Genomic DNA, 19202 nt, shown 5'->3' with positions numbered 1-19202 from the left:
AGGTCTCCCTAAAGCAGACCCTGATACTATTCTGGAAAGTGGTCCCAGGGCCCATGAGTCAGGGGAGGACTGGGAAGAGGAAAAGAGGCAAGGAGGGAATTCAGGTGTAGCTCGCTTGTTGCACTGTGGGAAGCTGGGCTCAGATCCACTAGGGACCTACCAAGAACCAGGTTAGACTTTCTACCAGAGACTCGAAGGAGGAAACTACGCATCCATGAGCTCCTGTCCTTACAGGTCAAGTGTTACCTTGAGGGGTGTTGGTTTCCCCACACAGTAGCCACCAACATAGCAGGTGGCCCCACAGTTACGCAATTAGTTCTAAGCAGAGCTATCGCATGCCAGAATTCTCTTGCATAACTATGGTGTCATATACTTGCCCTTTACTGAGTCCGTGATAAGTCCACGTGCTAGGCTTGCAGAACCTATGACTCTCACCATGTCATTTTTAGAAGAGGAGATGCATGCAGCCTGCCTTTTCAGGTCTGTCATCTGTAAAATGACAAGGAAGCTGACAGGGAGGCGACGGAGGGATGCTGAGGCTCCCTAGCATCTCCTGCTTCCAATGCCCCAGCAACCTTGCTCAGGAAATGTTGAAGGCTGGGATGTGTGGCCAAGCGAGACCTACTGTGGCGCAGTCACCATTCCTCTCAGGGACGCCCCTCACGTTAACTCCTCCTCCCTAGAAAGGCATTTGAGATTCTGGACAGACACAGGCATGTGATAAACATGGCTTGCTCTTTGCTTTTCCTTTATTTAAGGCAGGAATTCATTCTGTGGCTAGCTGCCATGGGTTACTCATTCTGTGCGTTACATTGAACTTCATGGAACACAAGTGCAGCTTTTCTGAAAGTGGTTATAGAACATCAATGCTAAAAGCTCCACTTATATCTCATAGGTGCCAAAGAGCCTGCAGTCACGCCAGTGGTGGAGCACTCACTGAAATCGTTTGATCGCGTTTCACTACACCATTGCATCTGTAATGGAAACTGTGAAAGGAAACCCTCCGCAGACAGCTGTAATCATCCTCGGTTACCTTGGATTTGTTTGTTATTGTTTTTTGTTCCTTCCATAAATTGTGCAATGCCTCTTATCAGGCAAGGATTAGCTAATGGGCGTATTGTTTTATCTCACTGAATAATAGTGGGAGTTAGAAAAAAGGGAAATGTTCCCCGACCTTCCCCCACTGTCTAGGCATCAGCCTTTCTGAATGTGAAGGAGCACAAGCCTGCACTCCTAAAAGGTACCTGACACATATTAACAGTTTTCTTTTTTTTTTCAGATAGGATGAATTTGGGAAAACTTTGGCAGCTTTTGGGTGATGAAGTTAAGGATTATTTCTATGTTTTATTTTTTTCTGAAATGCTCTGAACTTTGAGGAGTTTAGGAGTAATAATAATGGTAATATACCACATTGGCCTCATGCCCTTTGATTTTCAAGCTGAGTCCTTATATTATTTTTACTTTACCAATGAGGAAATCAAGGATGAGAACATGATTTGCACCTGGTCAACGCCATAGGAAGGGATGGGGTGGGACTCACGTTCAGATTCTCTGATTCCAGTTGGATGCGCTTTCTTCCAAGAATTTAACAGTTCAACCTGTATCTAATGGGCCAGAATAGACCCTTACATCCACTTAATCTCTTCATTAATAAATCTCACCAATTTGTGTGGGAATCCCACTCAAGGTCAAGGTTCCTGGTGACCCTTCTGCAACTCTTACCCCATCTTGCTGACTTCATTTCCTAATTAGAACCTTTTTCCTGTGATTTTGATTCCTTTTTATGATGAAAACACTCTGGGGAGAAGTCATACATGTAGCGTTATCAGTCATCCAAATTGTAGTGTAAAGTAATTCACTGGATTTCTTCCTGAGAGGAGGCTGAAGAAGGGTGGGAATGGAAGGACTCTGAGGCCTCCGTGTGTGTGTGTGTGTGTGTGCGCGTGTGTGTGCATGTGTCTGTGGAGAGGGTCACAGGTTGCTGGTACCAAGAAGAAGAAGATAAAATTTTGTCAAAAACCAATGTTCAGCCAGTCGCCTCCTCTGTCCCAAGAATGCAACCTGGAGATACTTGATTGAATTTAAAGTTTTTACTTTTATGGTTTAATCGTGCCAGGTGGGTTTATCTTGATATCTTGGTATAATCCAATTAGTTAATTTCAGATGCATCATATAAGGTGAAGAATAAAATACTAAGTAATGTCATTTCAGATGAGGATTTGATTTGTTTACTTTCCTCCTGATTCACTTTGGTTTATTCTCAATCAGCCCAGGCCGCTAAGCCTGCAAGCATTCAGACAAGATGTATAGGCGAAGAACAGACAGCAGATGTGGATAAAAGCAGCAGAAATATTGCCAAAGGCACTTTTCTCATTCCCATTGACCTCCCACACCATGTTGGAAAAGTAACTACTCTTTATTCATTACTTTTCTCCTGGGTAACTACCAGGCTTTTCCTACAATGTGGATGCCCCTTAGGCTAGATTCTTCTTTCTCAATGTAGATGCCTCAGGGAAGGGAAGACAAGCTCATTAGCAGTTGGAGACAAAATCAGAAGCTAATTGACAGTAACTGAGTATAGGAATGGGCTCTAGAATGGATTCCTGGTTAGAAATTGGACTAATGGAGGAGGGGGAGGAAGTGCGCACCGACGAGAGAGGTGAGAAATGGAACAAGAAACCAATGCACATCCCAACATGGTCTGCTGAGAAACTTAGGATAATGATCATTGTTTTCCTCGGGGTCTCAATGGCTGGCTTGTTACTCGGGAACTGACCCTCCTCCCTGCTTCTCAACCAGTCTGGATACGGGGACAGGCTTTCCAAATCAGATCATGAGATAAACACTTGCATGACAAGGAAAGCAGCGTGCTTCTCTGTGAAGGAAGGACTAGTTCCATAGCTGAGCTTCAGTTGCTCCTTCGGAAGCAGAACGGACTGCCATCTGCATCAACTGGAACCTTCTGGAAACCACGCAGTGCAAAGATTCCCAGGGAAACCTACCTGAGATTCAATTGTTAACAAAATGAAGGCCGGCTACACTCAGCTGGGACTTTTCAATAATCCCAATAAAAGGGAAGATTCGGGTCCTGCTCTGACTGTGGACTCCATCTTGGTGTTTTTAAAGTCTGTGTTGGTCAGCATTTCAAATCTAGCCGCATAGTTGTCAAAGAATTTGGCGTATGTGATGATTTTAAAATATGTCCACAGATTGTTCAGTACTCCTCCCTTCAAGAGGTGGGCCTTATTTCCACTCCTCTTGAGTGTGGCCTAGACTTGGTGACTCATTTCTAACAAATAATATAAGCGGAGCTGTTACTTCCAAGGTTAGGTCATAAAAGACGTTGTGCTCTCCACCTTGCTCTGCTTTGTCTCTTGGGTCACTCATGCTGGAGGAAGCCAGCTGCCACATCGTGAAGACACTTAAGCAGCCCTCTGGGGACGCTCACTTTGCACAGAAATGAGCTCTCTGTCCAACAGACAATGAAGAACTAAGGCTTCCAGCCAACAGCCATGTGAGTGCACCATCTTGGAATCAGATCCTCTAGCCCCAGTAAAGCCTTCAGTTGCTACAGCCCCAACCAGCATCTTTTCTGGATCCTCTTGAGAGACCTCGAGCCAGAATGACCCAGGTAATCTACTCTCAGATTTCTGACTCTCAGAAATTGTGTGAGATAATGAATGTTTGTTACTTTAAGATGCTAAGTATTAGAGTACTTTGTTACCCTGAACTAGGTAACGAACACAGAGTGCAATATATACACTCAGCAGGGTCTGTCCCTTGGCTTCTTCAGGACTAGGAGAGTGATGGATCTCCACTGTTATTAGACCTCTGGTGTTGTGGTCAGGATTTAGAAACTTGCTTTTTCTACCTTCTGTTCAAACATTTGCCAGCAGTACATGTGTTAGGCTCTCTTCCATAGCCATTTTGAGTGTGCCATTTTCCCTGCCGGGTCCTCATCTGAAGCAGCTGCCATGTAAAGTCTGCAAAAACTCCCCATGAGCGGCAGCAGCATTGCTTATGCTGTTGACACTCCAAGTGCAACTATGCCTGTCGTGTCTGATGATGCTATTCAGTCCTGCTAGTCTTGGTGTCTTTCAAAGCAAGGCCAAGAGCCAGGGTCTGGGGCCTTACCCATATCACAGGTTCTTTGTTCTTGTCACTGGTGGCTGTGCTGCTGAGGCCTCAGTCTCTCCATGTCACACTCAGTTTTGATACAGCCTCTCTCACCCAGGGCCTCAGAAATAAGTCACAGGGGACAGGCTGGAGAAGAAAGAGAGATGAACAGTTAGGATGACCCTGAAGCACATTCATTTTCCTGGAGGCTTCCTGGGACTTCTCATGAACGCCTCGATGGTGCCCCAGCGCGCTAGAGATGCACAGCAATTCCTGAGTCCAGTGTGAGCAGAGTTTGGGTCTATCTGAACCTTTGCTGCATAAACACAGAAATTAGCTGAAGTGAAAGATTTAACCTGACCATATATTGTGATCTGTGAGTCATTGTTCCCATAAAGATCTTAAGTCAGATATTCAGAGACTAAAATACAAAGAATCAGACATCAGCCTGGGTTCCCAAGCAGGATGCACATTTAAGACATGATATCGAGAAATGACAATCAGACACTAGACTCCAAAACCCCACCAGGAACTGTTATGCAGCCCATGGCACTGCCTAGAGCACCCCCTTCCCAAGACTGGGGGCCATTCTCTATCTCCCTGAGTTTATCTCCAACTGCACTTGTTTCTCTTTCCTCCAGACTCCTCCACCTCTAAAAGCATGTGGAAAACACTGCTCTATGTTTGGAAATACTTGCATGAATGTGTGAAAGGGTAAAGAATTTTGTCTCAATCCTAGCAAGGCTTCATTTTTTGGCTGCCTCTGAGGCTGATAAAAATAAAGCTTCAGAAACAGACGACCGTGTTTGTGGAGGCGGCTCTGAAGAGGAGGTGGGTCTGAGATAGTGTTGCTCAGGGCTTTTCAAGGAGCCCAGGAGTGTGTCCTCCTCTGTTTTTCTTGGTTTCATTTCTGAAAAATGAGGGCTTTCTTTAAACCCCCTAACAATGTCAGAGACGCTATGTCTAAAGTCTATAACCGCATTGTTTTCTTTACTGCAAGGCTGAGAGATTTTTCTGTCTCAAGATCTCGGCAGTGTCCTTATTAAACTAGCAAAACGTCTGGAATGGGGGCAGAGGCCGTGATTCCTTGAACGTCAGTAGCTGTGGCTTCAGTTGCAACCCATATTTCATGTTTTTAATTATTGACGGAAACCTTTAGTTTAAAGATACCAAATTTGTTCTTTGAATTGATTATGCTGATAAAGGTCACTGAGCATCTTCTAAGTGCTAGGCCCTGTGGGAATTTCTCTGTCTTATCTGCCTCCTTGACCTTTCTGAAGCCTCCGCCTGTGGACCAGCTGCTCCTCCAGATCTGAATTCCACAGCCTTGTGTCCTCTCTTTGGGGGTGAAGCGGTGGGGTCCTCACACAGCGTCCTTCTCCCTTCTGTTCACTAACCTCGCTCACCTGGAATGTCAGTGCTTCCGGCTCTGGGGACTCTGCTCTTCTCGTTGTATTATTTCTCTCTTCTTCGCCACACCATGGGCCATCACCCCACACCTGCGTTCTTAACCCCTCCAAATGCCAATGACCTACAGGAGCACAAATCCCATGCAGCTTGGGAACCCACACTCCAGGGCTGTGGGACAGCCCCCGGGATCTCCCAGGTCACTCAGAGCAGAGCTAATTGTCCCAGTTATCAAACTGTTTGCATTGGGTGAGTTTTGGAACTGGAGGGCCTCACCTGCCCCCTCCTCCCTAGTCCTCAACCACTTGCTCAGTGGAGACACCCACCACCACATCTGCTGTCTTGTTACCTCCTAAGCTGACGATTCTCTCAGCCTGCCCTGGACTGGGCTTTACACGGCCTCCATTGCACCCCCCAAGGAAAAACTGCAACTCCACTGTCGCCCAAACTCAGACCACTCAGACTCTGAGGCTCTGCTCCTACCACCATCTCTGGACGCTCACAGGCTCAGGACCCAGACTGCACCACAGGATACAAAAGTTGGCTTCCCAGAGGCACCTGGAAGAATCAGGTAACACAACTCAGAGGAGTAGGGGAGTCAATGCTCCATGGAGTAGAAGTTGACCTGTAAGAGAAAGGATGTAGACAGGATCCACAAAATAAATCCCTCCCCTTCCCTCCCTCAGAGGCCGTCCTGGGATCAGGCAGCTCCACCTAGTTAGACCAGAAGTTGCTGTTTGTGACTGAGCAACCAGGCGTTCCTGATCCGCTCCGCAATGCACCACCTCAACCTCTCCCCTTCTCTGCCTGCCTTCACTCTCTCTCACGCTGCTGCCCTGGAATTGCACCTCCCACGAAGCCTGGTGTGTAAGCTTAGCCCAGGTTTCCGAGTGAGTAGAGTCCCTGGTGTAGACACTGGTGTTCCTCAACTAAACGGAGTGCATCCCAATTCCATAGTGTCCCAAACAAGAAGACTGGGAGTTAGCCAATCTTCTCTTCATGCCAATCAGCCATGAAACAACTTTCTGTCTCAACTCTTAAACATCTTGGAAGTCCCTTTCTCCTTGTCGTTATCACATCCCTCCTTAGATTGGTCCCTTTCCGTTATTAACTTAGATTATCACCAGAAACTCTTGTTGGGCTGGCTGCCCTGTGGTAGCAGCCTCCAGGTGGTCCTCACACATTCGCAGAGGCCTCTTTCTACAAGGTAAACCCAGCCATCTTCTTTCCTGCTTAGAATCTTCTGTTGGTTTCCATCTTTGTCCTTGAGGATAAAATTCATGTTTCCTAGGATGAAGGCCTTTAGGACCCATCCCCTTCAGCCCTACCTCCTGACAGCCCCTTCCTCCAACCCCCTAATCTTCAGGTCCCAGCAGCAGGAGCTGCCCTCAGCTCCCACACCACGTCATGCTCTCTCACTGCTTAGTGTTGCAAGCTGGGTTCTCCACAGGAGTGACTGAGATGGAATTTGGAGTGAAAGATACTTATCAGGGATAAGACTGTCAGAAAATATAGGATATCCAGTTAAACTGAATTTCAGATAAACAAAGAATAACTTTTTAAATGTAATTGTCTCCCATGCAACATCTGGAATATGCTTATATCAGAAAGTGATTCACTGCTTATCTGAAATTCACGTTTAATTGAGCACTCTGTGTTTTTATTTGCTAATCTGAGAACACTAATTAAGAATCAACACCTGTGAGGGGAAGAAGGAGGAAGCAGGATCAGGCAGAGGAAGAACCTGCATGGAGTGCAGGACTGGCAAAGCCATGGCCAGCCCCACAGTGAGCGCGGGAGCCACTATTCCTTGTCATAGTGTCCAGGATCAGGTCAAAACAGCCAGGCCTTGATACCCCTGTCTCACTTAGTTACCAGTGCAAACCACTCCAGGAATGGCTTAACCTTGGCGAGATGGCTCTCTGCCCCTGAGGCAGACCACGAAGGAGCAGACAGCTGTGGTCGGCCTGACCACCACACTTCCTGCAGCCTGGCAGCACGTCCTTTCCTGAGGGGATATTGGGCAGCACACCCTTGTGTCCACCATACCTGACCTCTGCTCCGGTTTCTGTTTGAACTTCTTCCCTGTTTTCCCACCTGGTCCAGTCAGTCATTTAACACCCGGAGGTCTTTCCATCGGCACCTTACATACAATGAATCACTCCCCGTTCTGTGTTGCCTTTGGGTGTGTTTTCATTGCTCCCCTTATTTCTCTGAGTTGTCACCTATCTGCCCATGTCTGTCTTCCCTGCCAGATGGTTAAGCTCTTCCACAGGCTATACTGTGTCTTCTTCAATCAGATAATATTTATTGGCACTAATCATGAGCAGTATGTCAAGCATTGTGACACCATTGTGAACAAGAGCACCTCATTCACCCTGACTTCAGAATGAGGCGGCGGATGCACTCAATTTAGGTAGGCGACTATAGTAAGTATTAGGAGGGTGTCTTAGAGTTGCCCCAGAAGCAGACCTTGAGACAAGGATTTGGGTACAGTAAGTTTATTTGGAAGATGATCCCAGGAAACCTTGGTAAGTGACTAAGAGAGTGATACAAGGAAAGGAAGGGAAGGTGGCCAGCACAGAGTGTGTTATCAAGTCAGTCGCCACTGTGGACAGCCGGAGAACAATCCTGCTGGGAATCTCTGGGCGCCCCTGTAGACCACGCATCTTCAGAAGAATCCCACCTTAGATGCAAGGGAGTTGGGGTATTTGTCCACCAAGCCTGTCAGCCATCGGTGGAGAGCTGCTGTGGGTGAGCGTGGATGGGCGGTCATTCATTCTCTAGCACCTCCAGTTTGGGACGCGGTGGCTCTGGCTGCTCTGGCTTCAGATCGGTAGCGATCAGGCCATTGTGAACTGCACTGGGAAGGCCTGAAGAGCTATGGGTGGGCCACCAAACATGAATGATACGACTAGGAAGAGTAGAACAGTGAATGAGAGTCTCCAGGAAGACTCCCACCTCACCCAGATGTAGGGGGAGGAGTGACCTGTGCCCAGAAGGAAAGGGCTGAGTTACAGGAGAGGATACAACATGTGTGAAGCCCAAGGCAAGAAAGAGCCAGGTGTCTAAGGGAAGAGGAGGAATTCAACATTGATCTCAGGAAGCACTGGGAGTGGGCTGAGAGGAAGCAGGAAACACATCCTGGGAGGCGCTCAGAGCCGTGACACGTGTCTGAGGCCGGACTCTCCCAGCCATCCAGAGCGCTTGGGAAACATCGATGAAGAGAGGTCTGGGTACCGAAGGGTCTCAGACAGTTTTGTTGATGTCATAGGATGCATGGCACCACTAGTTCCAATATGAATATTCTGAATAGGGCTCAAAAAAAGAGTTCTGCCCTAATATGGGCAAGACCCACTGGAATTATCGCAGAAAAGTTCGCCAGCCCTGGATGCTGTCCTTAACTCAGAGGTGGAGGTCAGGCCTGGGAGCACCTCTCCATGCTCTCCTGGGCCTGTCGAAACCTGCCCTCTGAGGGACGGGCTTTCTCCCTCGTGTCTTGGCTCAGGAGATCAGCTGAGTCCCAACGCCGAGTGGATCCTTCACATCAAAGGAAAATATTTTAAAACAAAGGAAAGGACATACGGAATGAGAAAAAGTGTCTGCCACACTGCTGAATTCTGGAAGGCAAGGGGAGCTGTGCCAACGGTGACCCTGAAATGCTTCCCACCTAAGCTGGAATTCAAAGATCATTCGCAGGGAACAAGCAACCTCACCCTAAACCTTAAGGAATTTAGACTCTCGCTCAGGGTCAATGGTAGAAGATGCCTACAGTGCTGAGGAAAATGGTCTGCTCGTATATACTGGAGAAATACGTGGAAGTGAATGGGCATGAGAATGGCTGTTTCTTCACGAACACAGCAAGTTGCTCTCTTTCACACGTACCCTTGGAAGGAGGGCCTTGGGTTATTTTCTTGCTCCAGGTCCTGTCCGGAATCTGGACACAGATCATGTTCGCACTGTGTAAGCCCACGTCAGCTCCCTGCTTCGCAAACCTGCAAGCAGAGTGATGTAGGGAGAAATACCAGCCCTGGAACTAGAGTCAGAAGACCCAGCTTTGAGGTCTGCCTCGGTTTAGGAGGCCTCAGAAATTTATTTAGCCCTAGGCAAGTCACTTAGCCATTCCAAGGCCCTGTTTTCACATCTCTAAAATGGGTACGAAATAATGTTTCCTTTGCATCGCTGTTATATATTTGATCTTGCATATGTACACATCTGACATAATGCCCAAGACGAGGCAGGGTGGGACAGGGGACATGGCATGGACTGTGAGATCTGAGAGACTTACCTTCAATTTCTGCTCCACCACTTGACATCTGTCAGCGGTGGGCAAGGAGCTGTGATTCTCTCAGGTGTAGCTTGCTCGTCTACACTGGAAGGTTGTGAGGATCAAATAAGAAGATGCCTGTAAAGCACAGATCAAGTGCTCAGAAACAGTAGCCCCATGAACCTATTCTAGGTCAATGAAGATGCAGTTGCTCAGTAAGTGTCTATGCATTTCTTTGTCCAGACTCTCGTTGATGAGTCAGATTCTAAGTTGCAGACGACATTGCACCGTCTAGTGAGTTTGAGTGAGAGAGGCTTTAGTAAAGGGTACTGGGATGCTCACAGACCTCTGGGAGGCTGCTTATTTAGGTATGGAGGCTACGTAGCCACTCACAGAGCAACTGGAGGTGCAAAGAAGCCTCCCAGCAGTTCCTGCAGAAGTGCTGCTGCCTGCCACCCACCACTCATGACATTAGGGTTGGAGCCCGCAGCCCCAGCACAGCTACCCTGTCTCTGTGCACAGGCTCTCCACCTCACCTCAGGTCACATGCTGAGCCGGAGGGAGTTGAATAGGAGCCAAAGGGGCTAATTCGCAGTGTAAGCTCCTCCACCCTGGATGAATCCTATGGAAGAGGAATCATCTGGGTTTCAAAAGCTTATTCTGGAATATTCTATTCAGAATTGCCTGCAAAAGGATCCTTATTAGTTTTCTAAAATAATGATATTTCAGATCTGAATCTGAACACATAAGAATAATATTGCTTGAAATTGTTTTTATTCCTAGATATCTTTTATTTCCAAACTAAGAGGAAACGTGATTTATCTTGAGTGTCAGCCTAATTCTCCCTGGAAAAGCTGTGCGTCTTGAGGGAGGAAAGCACCTCCAGAATACTGCTATTTTGGGGAACCCCTAGAAATAGCCCTGACCAGAGGCTCAGGTCCGAGGGCCGGCGGCCGTTTTGAGAAAGGGAGTCCGCTTCCCCGTGTGCTCCTGGGCGCTACCTCCTGCCTGAGTGTGCCAGCTGTCTCGGCCAAGAAGCAGAGCCCCAGGTTTGTGGGGAAGCATTTGGTTGGGAAGAGCTCATGTCCAGCAGGACATGAGCGAGGGGGACCCGAGAGGGAAGCAGAGCGAGCCAGGGTGCGGTGTCCAGCACAGTCCCGGGAGGGGAGCACAGGCTCAACCCCACAGGGACTCTGAGGGCCATGCAGGCCACCCCCAGAGCTGTCCTCCCATAGGCAGCCACAGGCGCTGGCTGTTGGGAGTGAGACCACCAGAAGCAGAGGCTCATGAGAATGGCAAAGGCACCTGAGGGGCATCTGACAGCCTCGAAATAACCACACATCACATAGAGTAACCTGCGTATCCCATAGAATGTGTGTGTCTGCGTGCAGGGACAGTGGAAATGCTGTGACGGCCACCACTCTGCAGCACCCAGCACTGTGGAAAGAAACCAATACACATGTGTCCTTTAATCCTCCCATCAGCCCCGCGAAGGGGCCGGTTGTACACATGAGGTAACTGAGGGCACGAAGGGACAGAAATTCGCCCACAACTAGCAAGGAACTGGCTCCACCGCCCATAAGTGGTGAGTTTGGATTTGAACCAGCAACTGTCTGACTCCATCTGTATTCTCCTAACCACTAAAATATCCTCATAGATGATAGACAGATGATAGGTTGATAGACAAAATTTTTTCTAACTCGATCTCCACATGTAGACACAGATATACGTAGATTTGGGGCCTTGCACCTGTTTTGACACTGAAGAAGTGAAAAATCACAGGGAAATAAATACTGTCCCTTCTTGCCTCCATATTTCTTGAAAGTCCTTTCTCCTTCGTCACACACTAGCAAGAGTTGCAAGAGCTTTTGGTCACACAAAGGCAAATAAATTAAGCCCCAGGACCCTGCCCATGTTTCTTTATCAGAAAGCGAGCCCGTGCGCAGAGATCCAGGTGGAGGGGTATCCTGCAGAATATGCCCACAAGGTCCAGTTAGGGAAGGCTTAGCCTCCACAACCGTGACAGGGGGGCCGAGGCTGTCTGGGGACAGCAGCCTGGGCTGACGGCCTGCCTGAGCTCTCACCCTTCATGGCCCGCTTAGGGGAGTTGCAGCAGGGCACATAGAAGCTCTCAGCAGAGCCATGTGCCTCTGCGTTCCCTTGGGCAAGAGAGTTTTAGGAACTGTGGTGAGTTCCCTCTTGATCCTCCTACCTAGCACAGGGCAGAGGGGCAAAGTGGCACTGGATGGGCAGGAAAGTTGAGTAGTGCCCCTGGGTGCACCTGTGTGGGCACACACACAGGTGCACGCCTGTGGACTGACGTATAGCCAGCTGCAGAAGCTCAGGCATACCCTCAGGTTTAAATAGGATGCCCAATAAGGCATCGTGGCGGAGCCTGGTATTTCCTGGGTACCTGGTGCAGGTGAAGCACTGGCACTTACTCCATGTCTTCATTGACTGAGCTTACTAGGTAATCTTCTTCGGGTTATTGATGCTAGCGGTTCCCTTTGATCTCAAGGTGAGCGAACGTGAAATCTGAGCAGTTTACAGGAGTCACTGCAGAGTCCAGAGGCAGCAGCTCCCAGGCAGCTGGAGGGCAGGGAAATTCACACCAACTGTCGGGTCAGATGAAAAATGTGCCCCGTTTCCCCCAGTTCCATAAGCTTTTGTCAGATGGGGACACACGTTCAAGTGATGAGTCAAGGAGGGCTCTCAGAAGGACAGTGAGAGAGCTAAGAAAGTCTGAGCTGGAGTCTGGCTTCAGCCTGTTCCCATGGGGAGCTCTGGGACACAAACTGTACACAGGCTCACCTAGAGGTGAGGGGGCTGGCCTTTTGTACCCTGAGCCAGTCATTAACTAAGGTCCTTGGCGGTGGGTGGGCTGTAATCTCCTGGGAAAGGTTCTTCCTTCAGCCAATAACGATTTTCCAGAGAAGGGGAAGCTCTGAGCTGATACAGCTGACTTGCTTGGCAGATTAGGGATGGGCGCATCAGTCAGTAATGGGATTTGAGTGGGATTAGCATCAGAATGGCTTTGCAGTTAAGGACTAAGCCAAGAGTGATCATTGAGACTGGGAATGGTGGTTTTGGTACAACTTTATGGAATCCCCAAATAACCTGTTAATTTTTATTAATTGCAAAAGCTAAGAACTTCCTGGGGGACATTTTCTCCTATTATTTCATCCTCTCTCATCAACAGTGTAGGAGCTGTTCTAACAACATTCGTCTCTCAACCTCTAGTTTATTGACAGGAGAAGCATGATTAATTAAAACATCCAAATTCCCTCTTTAAAAAGAATGAGGATTCTCATTTTAAGAAGGCATGCAGGGGCAAGGGGTGAATTAAGACTCCTTGTAGAATTGGCATTCTAAATCCTCCTTTACAGTTTGTTAATAGCCCCAGGAAGTGCAAGTGACTTGTTCAAGGTTGTCGTATATGGTGAAATTAAATCCTTTCTTATTTTTCTAAAAAAGCTTTATTGAGATATAGTTCACATAGAATACAATTTTCCCATTTAAAGTGTTTAAAATAAAAATAAAGTGATTAAAACCAAATGCAAAACTTTTTCATCACCCCAAAAAGAAACCCCATGCCTTTATCAGTCACCCTCCTACTTTCCCCATTGACACCAGCCCTAGGAAACCACTAATCTACTTTACTGTCTCTATTTGCCTATTCTGTACATTTCATGTGAACAGAATCTTACAATATGTAGTCTTTTGTGAATGGATTCTTTCACTTAACATAGTGTTTTCAAGGTTCACCCATGTTGTATCAAGGATTAGTACTGCATTGTTTTAAATAATGTTCCATGGTATGGATGTGTCATATCATATTTATTCTTTTATCAGTTGATGAACTTTTGGATTGTTTCCACTTTTTTGTTATTATGATAATGCTGCTATGAACATTGGTGTACATATTTTTGCGTGGACATAAATTTTCATTTCTCTTAGGTATATATCTAGAATTAGAGTTTCTGGGTCATATTGTAATTCTATGTTTAAACTTTTGAGGAAATGCCATACTGTTGTCCACAGTGGCTGCTCCATTTTTCATTTCCACCAGCAGTGTCTGAAAGTCCCAATGTCTCCACATCCTCACTAGTATACGTTTCTGTCTGTGGCCATCCTAGCGGGTATGAAGAGATATCTTGTTGTAGTTTGGATTTGCACTTCCCTGATGGCTAATGATGTTGAGTATCTTTCATGTGCATATTGGTTATTTGTATATCTTCTCTGGAGAAATGTCTATTCAAACCCTTTGCCCATTTTTTAATTGGTGTATTTGTCTTTATTATTGAATTGTAAGAGTTCTTTAGATATAAACCCCTTGTCAGATATATGATTAGAAAATATTTTTCCCCTATTTCGTGGTTGCCTTTCCACTTTCTTGATGGTATCTTTTGAAGTACAAAGTTTCAGTTTGATGAAGTCCAAATTATACATATTTTTCTTTTGTTATTTGTGCTTTTGGTGTCATATCTAAGAAACCATTGCCTAATTCAAGGTCACGAAGATGTACTCCTATGCTTTCTTCTAAGAGTTTTAGCTCTTATATTTGGCTCTTTGATCTATTTTGAGTTAATTGTTGAATATGGTGTGAGGTAAGGGTCCATCTTCATTCTTTTGCATGTCAATTTCCAGTTGTCCCAGTGCCATTTATTGAAAAGGTTGTCCTTTTCCCATTGAATGGTATGGCATCCTTGTCAAAAATCAGTTGTCTGCAAATGTGAAGGTTTATTTCTGGATTTTCAGTTCTTTCCCTTGATCTATATGTCTATCTTTATGCCAGTACCGCACTGCCTTGATTGCTGTAGCTTTGTCATAAGTTTTGAAACAGAAAGTGTGAGCTATTTGACTGTATTCTTTTTCAAGGTTGTTTTGGCTATTCTGAATCCCTTGCATTTTCATATGGGCTTTAGGATCAGCTTGTTAATTTCTACAAAGAAATCAATTGGGATTGCTGTGACTCCATAGATCAATTTGGGGACTTTTGCGTTTTGAACAATATTGAATCTTTGAATCTACGAATATGGGATGTTTTTCCATTTTTTTAGGTCGTCTTTAATTTCTTTTAACAATGTTTTGTAATTTTCAGTGTGTAAGTTTTACATATCTTTTGTGAAATTTATTCCTAGATATTTTATTCTTTTTGATTCTAGTGTAAATGATTTTCTTAATTTTATTTTTGTATTACTCATTGCAAATTCATAGAAATGCAATTGAATTTTGTATATTGATCTTGCATCCTGCAGTCTTGCTGAGTGGAATAAAGTCTTCAAGCTAGTCCGAGTTATCCTAGATCTCTCTCCTCTCTGCCACATTGAGAGATATAGGGAAAAAGGTGTTGGGAGGTAGTGAGCCACTACAGAGCAGGGGGAGAGCATAACTGGGGTTGCTTAACAGCATTCTCCAAAAGCTCCTAGAGAATACATATGCAGCCAGACATCAAACTGGAGGCTACTTTTCTCATTGAAAGTCAATCAGCATTAACTACCCAACAAAGCATGAGGTCAATGTGAGGCAGAACTCAGAGGCTACTGGCCAGAGGAAGCAAAGCTTTTGAACAAATGAAGCTAGATTATACAAGCCAAAGTGGTGGAAAATGGGGGATATATCAGTGTCAGGAGGTGGGTATAGAAGTGGTTTCTGAGCTTATAGGAGGAAAGCAAACCTGCTTAGAAATCACCTGTTGAAGACCCTGTTATTTGAGCAACTAAGATATGTAAAAGTCACAGATAATGAGTAAAAAGGGCCCAGAACTGGGGAGGTGAATATTCAGTTCACATCCTTCTAGACCACAGAAAACTATCAGCACAGCCTCGAAGAGAAGAAATTGGAGGCAATTGCGTACCTGATGTGGATGATGTCCTTCCTCTCTCATTCCTCAGTGAGGGAAGATTGGGCATTGCAAGAAGCACCCCCATAGGTACCTTTGGCATTTTGCTGTTATTCTGGTGAAAACAAACTGGGCTATGCTGTGAGGACAACCTCAAGATCTATAGGATTCAAATATCAAAGACATTTCTTTCTTACACTGTGTGTCCACCATGGGTGGGTGTGAGGCAGGGGTTTCTGTTCATCATAGGCACCGAAGGACCTAGGATTACAGAGGTTTCGTCTCCTGGATGACACAGGCTGCATCTCAACAGGTGCTTCCATCACACCGAGGCAGGGAAAGGGGTCTAGTGAGTCACGCAGCAGCCTTTAAAGATGCTGACTGGAAGTGACCTGTGATGTTCTGCTTGAATTCCATTGGCCAAAGCAAGTCACACGGCCTTGTCTGATGCCAAAGAAGGCACTCAACTTCTACCCTAACATGTGCCCCAAAGAAAGTCAAGAATATCTGTGACTAGCTCCAATGACCGCTAAAATCTACTCTCCAGCCGCTGAATATTTGATTCTCATTTCTTCCTACATTTTTCTCTCAACAGAAACAACTTGAAAATGCCACAGATATAATCAAGGTGATGCTAGAGAAGTGAGGATTCCAGAGGAGAGAGGTGGCCCGGGGCAGGGCCTGGTTGCTCTCTGCCTGGGTTTTTACCTTGATATGGTGCATGGGGATGAGCCGGATTCTCAGGTACCATCTTCAGCCAGAGGAAGAGCCAGAACCTGCAGCTACTACAGCTCACTCACTCACCATGAAAGCCTTAGCATAGGTCTTGGTCTCTAGAAAATTCTCTAGGAAAAAATATAAATTGCATTCCTATTGTCAGTTTGAAAAATTCCACAGAAAAATTTTCCAAGGTTTCTTGAAGTTACCAAAAAATGCAAAAACAAAACAAAACAAATCCCAGTTCAGTTGTGGGTGCAAAGAGAACCAGGAAGCCCTGGAAGAGCAAGAAATCCCAGCCTCCCAGAAATCTCAGGAGAAACCTGGTGATTGAGGTCAGGAGCTGGACCAACCCAGGCACCAGAGCCGGGACGGTGCTGGCTGTGACTTGAGCTCCAGTCGAGGTGGCTGGCTGCTCTTGTGTCCTTCCTCCCTCCACCTCTCTGCTCCTCTGTCAGGTCAGACCCAGATGGCTATGCCAGGGATTTCGAGGTCCGTCCGCCTGTTTCCCATGCGGCTGGGTGGGGCTGAGCTCACTGCTCACACATCAGTCTATACCCACCTCCTGTGCAGCTCTGATGACCCTAATGCTGTTTCCTAACTTTCCCACCTCAACTTTCTGCTAAAGGACTCCAACAACCTCCCTCCTCTGAGTGGAACAGTTTCGGTTAGTCCTCATTGTTGCTGGGTGGCTTTGACTGATACAACCAGATTCATGATTCGGATGGCCCTGGGCTCTGCCCCACATGACTAGGCTATGACACATAGCAGAGAAACAAAGATTCATTTAATTTCCTCAAATCCCTTGGGTGTGGACGTAATCATCGCATGGACAATCAGGGGAACCAGAACCCACCACTCTCCATGTGGCTGTGACAGGGGATTTCAGAGGATGCGGAGGAGCTTTTCATTTTCCAGGATCAGTTTGATCCGTTGATTTAAGCACTCGACAACAGGAGCCTGAAATGTTAGAAAACTCAAGCCCAGTTGAAGGATGAGGGTGGTTTCTCATAAATCGGTGACTTGTCCTGGCTCCTTGAGTTGGCCAAGAACAAGGAGGGGTGTTCAGCCAATTTTCTTTTAGCAGCTCATAAAAACTTGACCATGCATTAATAACAGCTGACATTTACATAGCACACTTGAGTTTCCAAAGTGCTCATAGGTTTATTATTTCAACTGTGGTTCCTAACAACTGTTTTGCAAATGAGGAAACTCAAGTTTATTGAGGGTGCATGACTTTCCTAAGGTCACACGGCTCGTAAGAGTCAGACCGCAGCCTTGGATCCAGAGCCTTGAGCATCTTCGCATCATGTAAGGGAGCTGGATTCCCCTGGCATTCTGCTTCCCATGGCCGGCAGCTGAGTGGAGGCCTGTGAGTCCAGATGTGGGAACAGCTGACCAGCATCCCTCATGCTGTCAGGAAAGGTGGTAAACCATCCATGTGGGACTAGTTAGGAGCAACCTCAAACCATTTCTGCAATTGACAGCCACGTTCAGCCACTGTATACAAAAAAATAACAAGGGGTGGTGATGGGACAGGCGAACACAGCCCCAGCAATTCAGCTGTACCACATAGTTCTGGTGTAAGGATTAAATGAGATGATCCTATGTAAAAGTTCAATAAATATTGGTGCCTTCCACATACCCCTTGACGTCAAAGGTGAGAAATGGACACTAAGCAACTGTCAGGACTGTTTGCTCCATTCATAGAATAGAGTTTTGACTTAGCCACTCTCCTGAAACTTCTACCAACGGCGTTCCCATGTATCCCAGACCCTGCTCGTCCTGAAGCTCTGTAGCAACCTCCTGCTGCCAGAATGAAGTCCCCAATGGGTTTCTCTCCTGGACAGCCCTTTTCTCAGGGCCCAGAGTCTTATCCTTGGCCCTTTCTCATGAGAACAGGGAGAGGGAAAGACCTGACTAGAAGAGAAACAAGAGATAGTGGCAAGTTCTTGCCCTCGATACTTCTCCACACTTCCCCACCCCTGCCCAATCAAGGTGCCTTTTCCCTGAGAAACCCTGAGCACTTGGGAAGCTAGAGAGTCAAGAAGCCTCAGATCGTGGCTGCTCCCGTGACTGAAACTGGCTGTGCTGAGCTCCCAGGAGCGGTAGTGACCAGCTGCTGAGGGTGAGTCTGATGTAGGCCAGAGCCAGTGTCAGTGACCACTGTGACAGCCACTGCCAAAGGTCAGCCCTACTTCCTTCATAGTTTCTGCCCACAAGAGAGGAACCAACAGAAGGGAGTTGATGCTTAAGAACCTTCCAGAAGACTGAGGTCAGATTTGCTATGTCCAGCCATCCTGAATTGGGAAGTGCTTGTGGGCAAAAAGCATCCACTTGGGATGCACATACTCAATACCTGCCTTTAGGATCTCAGCATCTTCTGGAGAAAAGGCAGCTTTGGACTCTTGTGCAGTGTCTGTGAAAATGAACAGGGCTATCCAACAGCTTGTGGGCCCTCCAGGGCCCCCTGCGCCAGACTCATGCTGGAATCTTAGCCTCCCTCTCTTTTCCAGCTGACTTGCCACTTAAAGATGCTGCTTCTTACCTAGACAGGAAAGAAGAAAGATGACAGAGGACATTCGAGTTTAAAATTATTTCCCTAGGGCAGTGCTGCCCAGTAGAAATATAACCCAGACACATGTATAATTTTAATTTTTCTAATGCCACATTAAAAAAAGGTGTAATTAATTTCAATAATAGGTTGCATTTAACCCATTATAACAAAATCTTATTTCAACTTTTAATCAATATAAAACAATTATGAATGAGATAGTTTACCTTCTTTTTTTTTTTAAAACTACGTCTCTGAAACCTGGTGTGTATTTCACATGCACAGCACATCACAGTTTG

General features: G+C 46.4%; 1 long non-coding RNA gene across 1 annotated transcript; it reads left to right on the top strand.

Annotated features, from left to right (window-relative positions):
* Positions 1-1178: 1178 nt before the first annotated feature.
* Positions 1179-19122, top strand: LOC138919994 (uncharacterized). Its single transcript, XR_011430579.1, has 3 exons — positions 1179-1240; positions 2269-3631; positions 16228-19122. It is a non-coding gene; the product is annotated as an uncharacterized lncRNA (long non-coding RNA).
* Positions 19123-19202: the final 80 nt, after the last annotated feature.

This window comes from Equus caballus, chromosome 22 (assembly GCF_041296265.1).
Source record: "Equus caballus isolate H_3958 breed thoroughbred chromosome 22, TB-T2T, whole genome shotgun sequence".
Taxonomy (NCBI): domain Eukaryota; kingdom Metazoa; phylum Chordata; class Mammalia; order Perissodactyla; family Equidae; genus Equus; species Equus caballus.
This window is presented reverse-complemented; position numbering and strand designations above follow the sequence as displayed.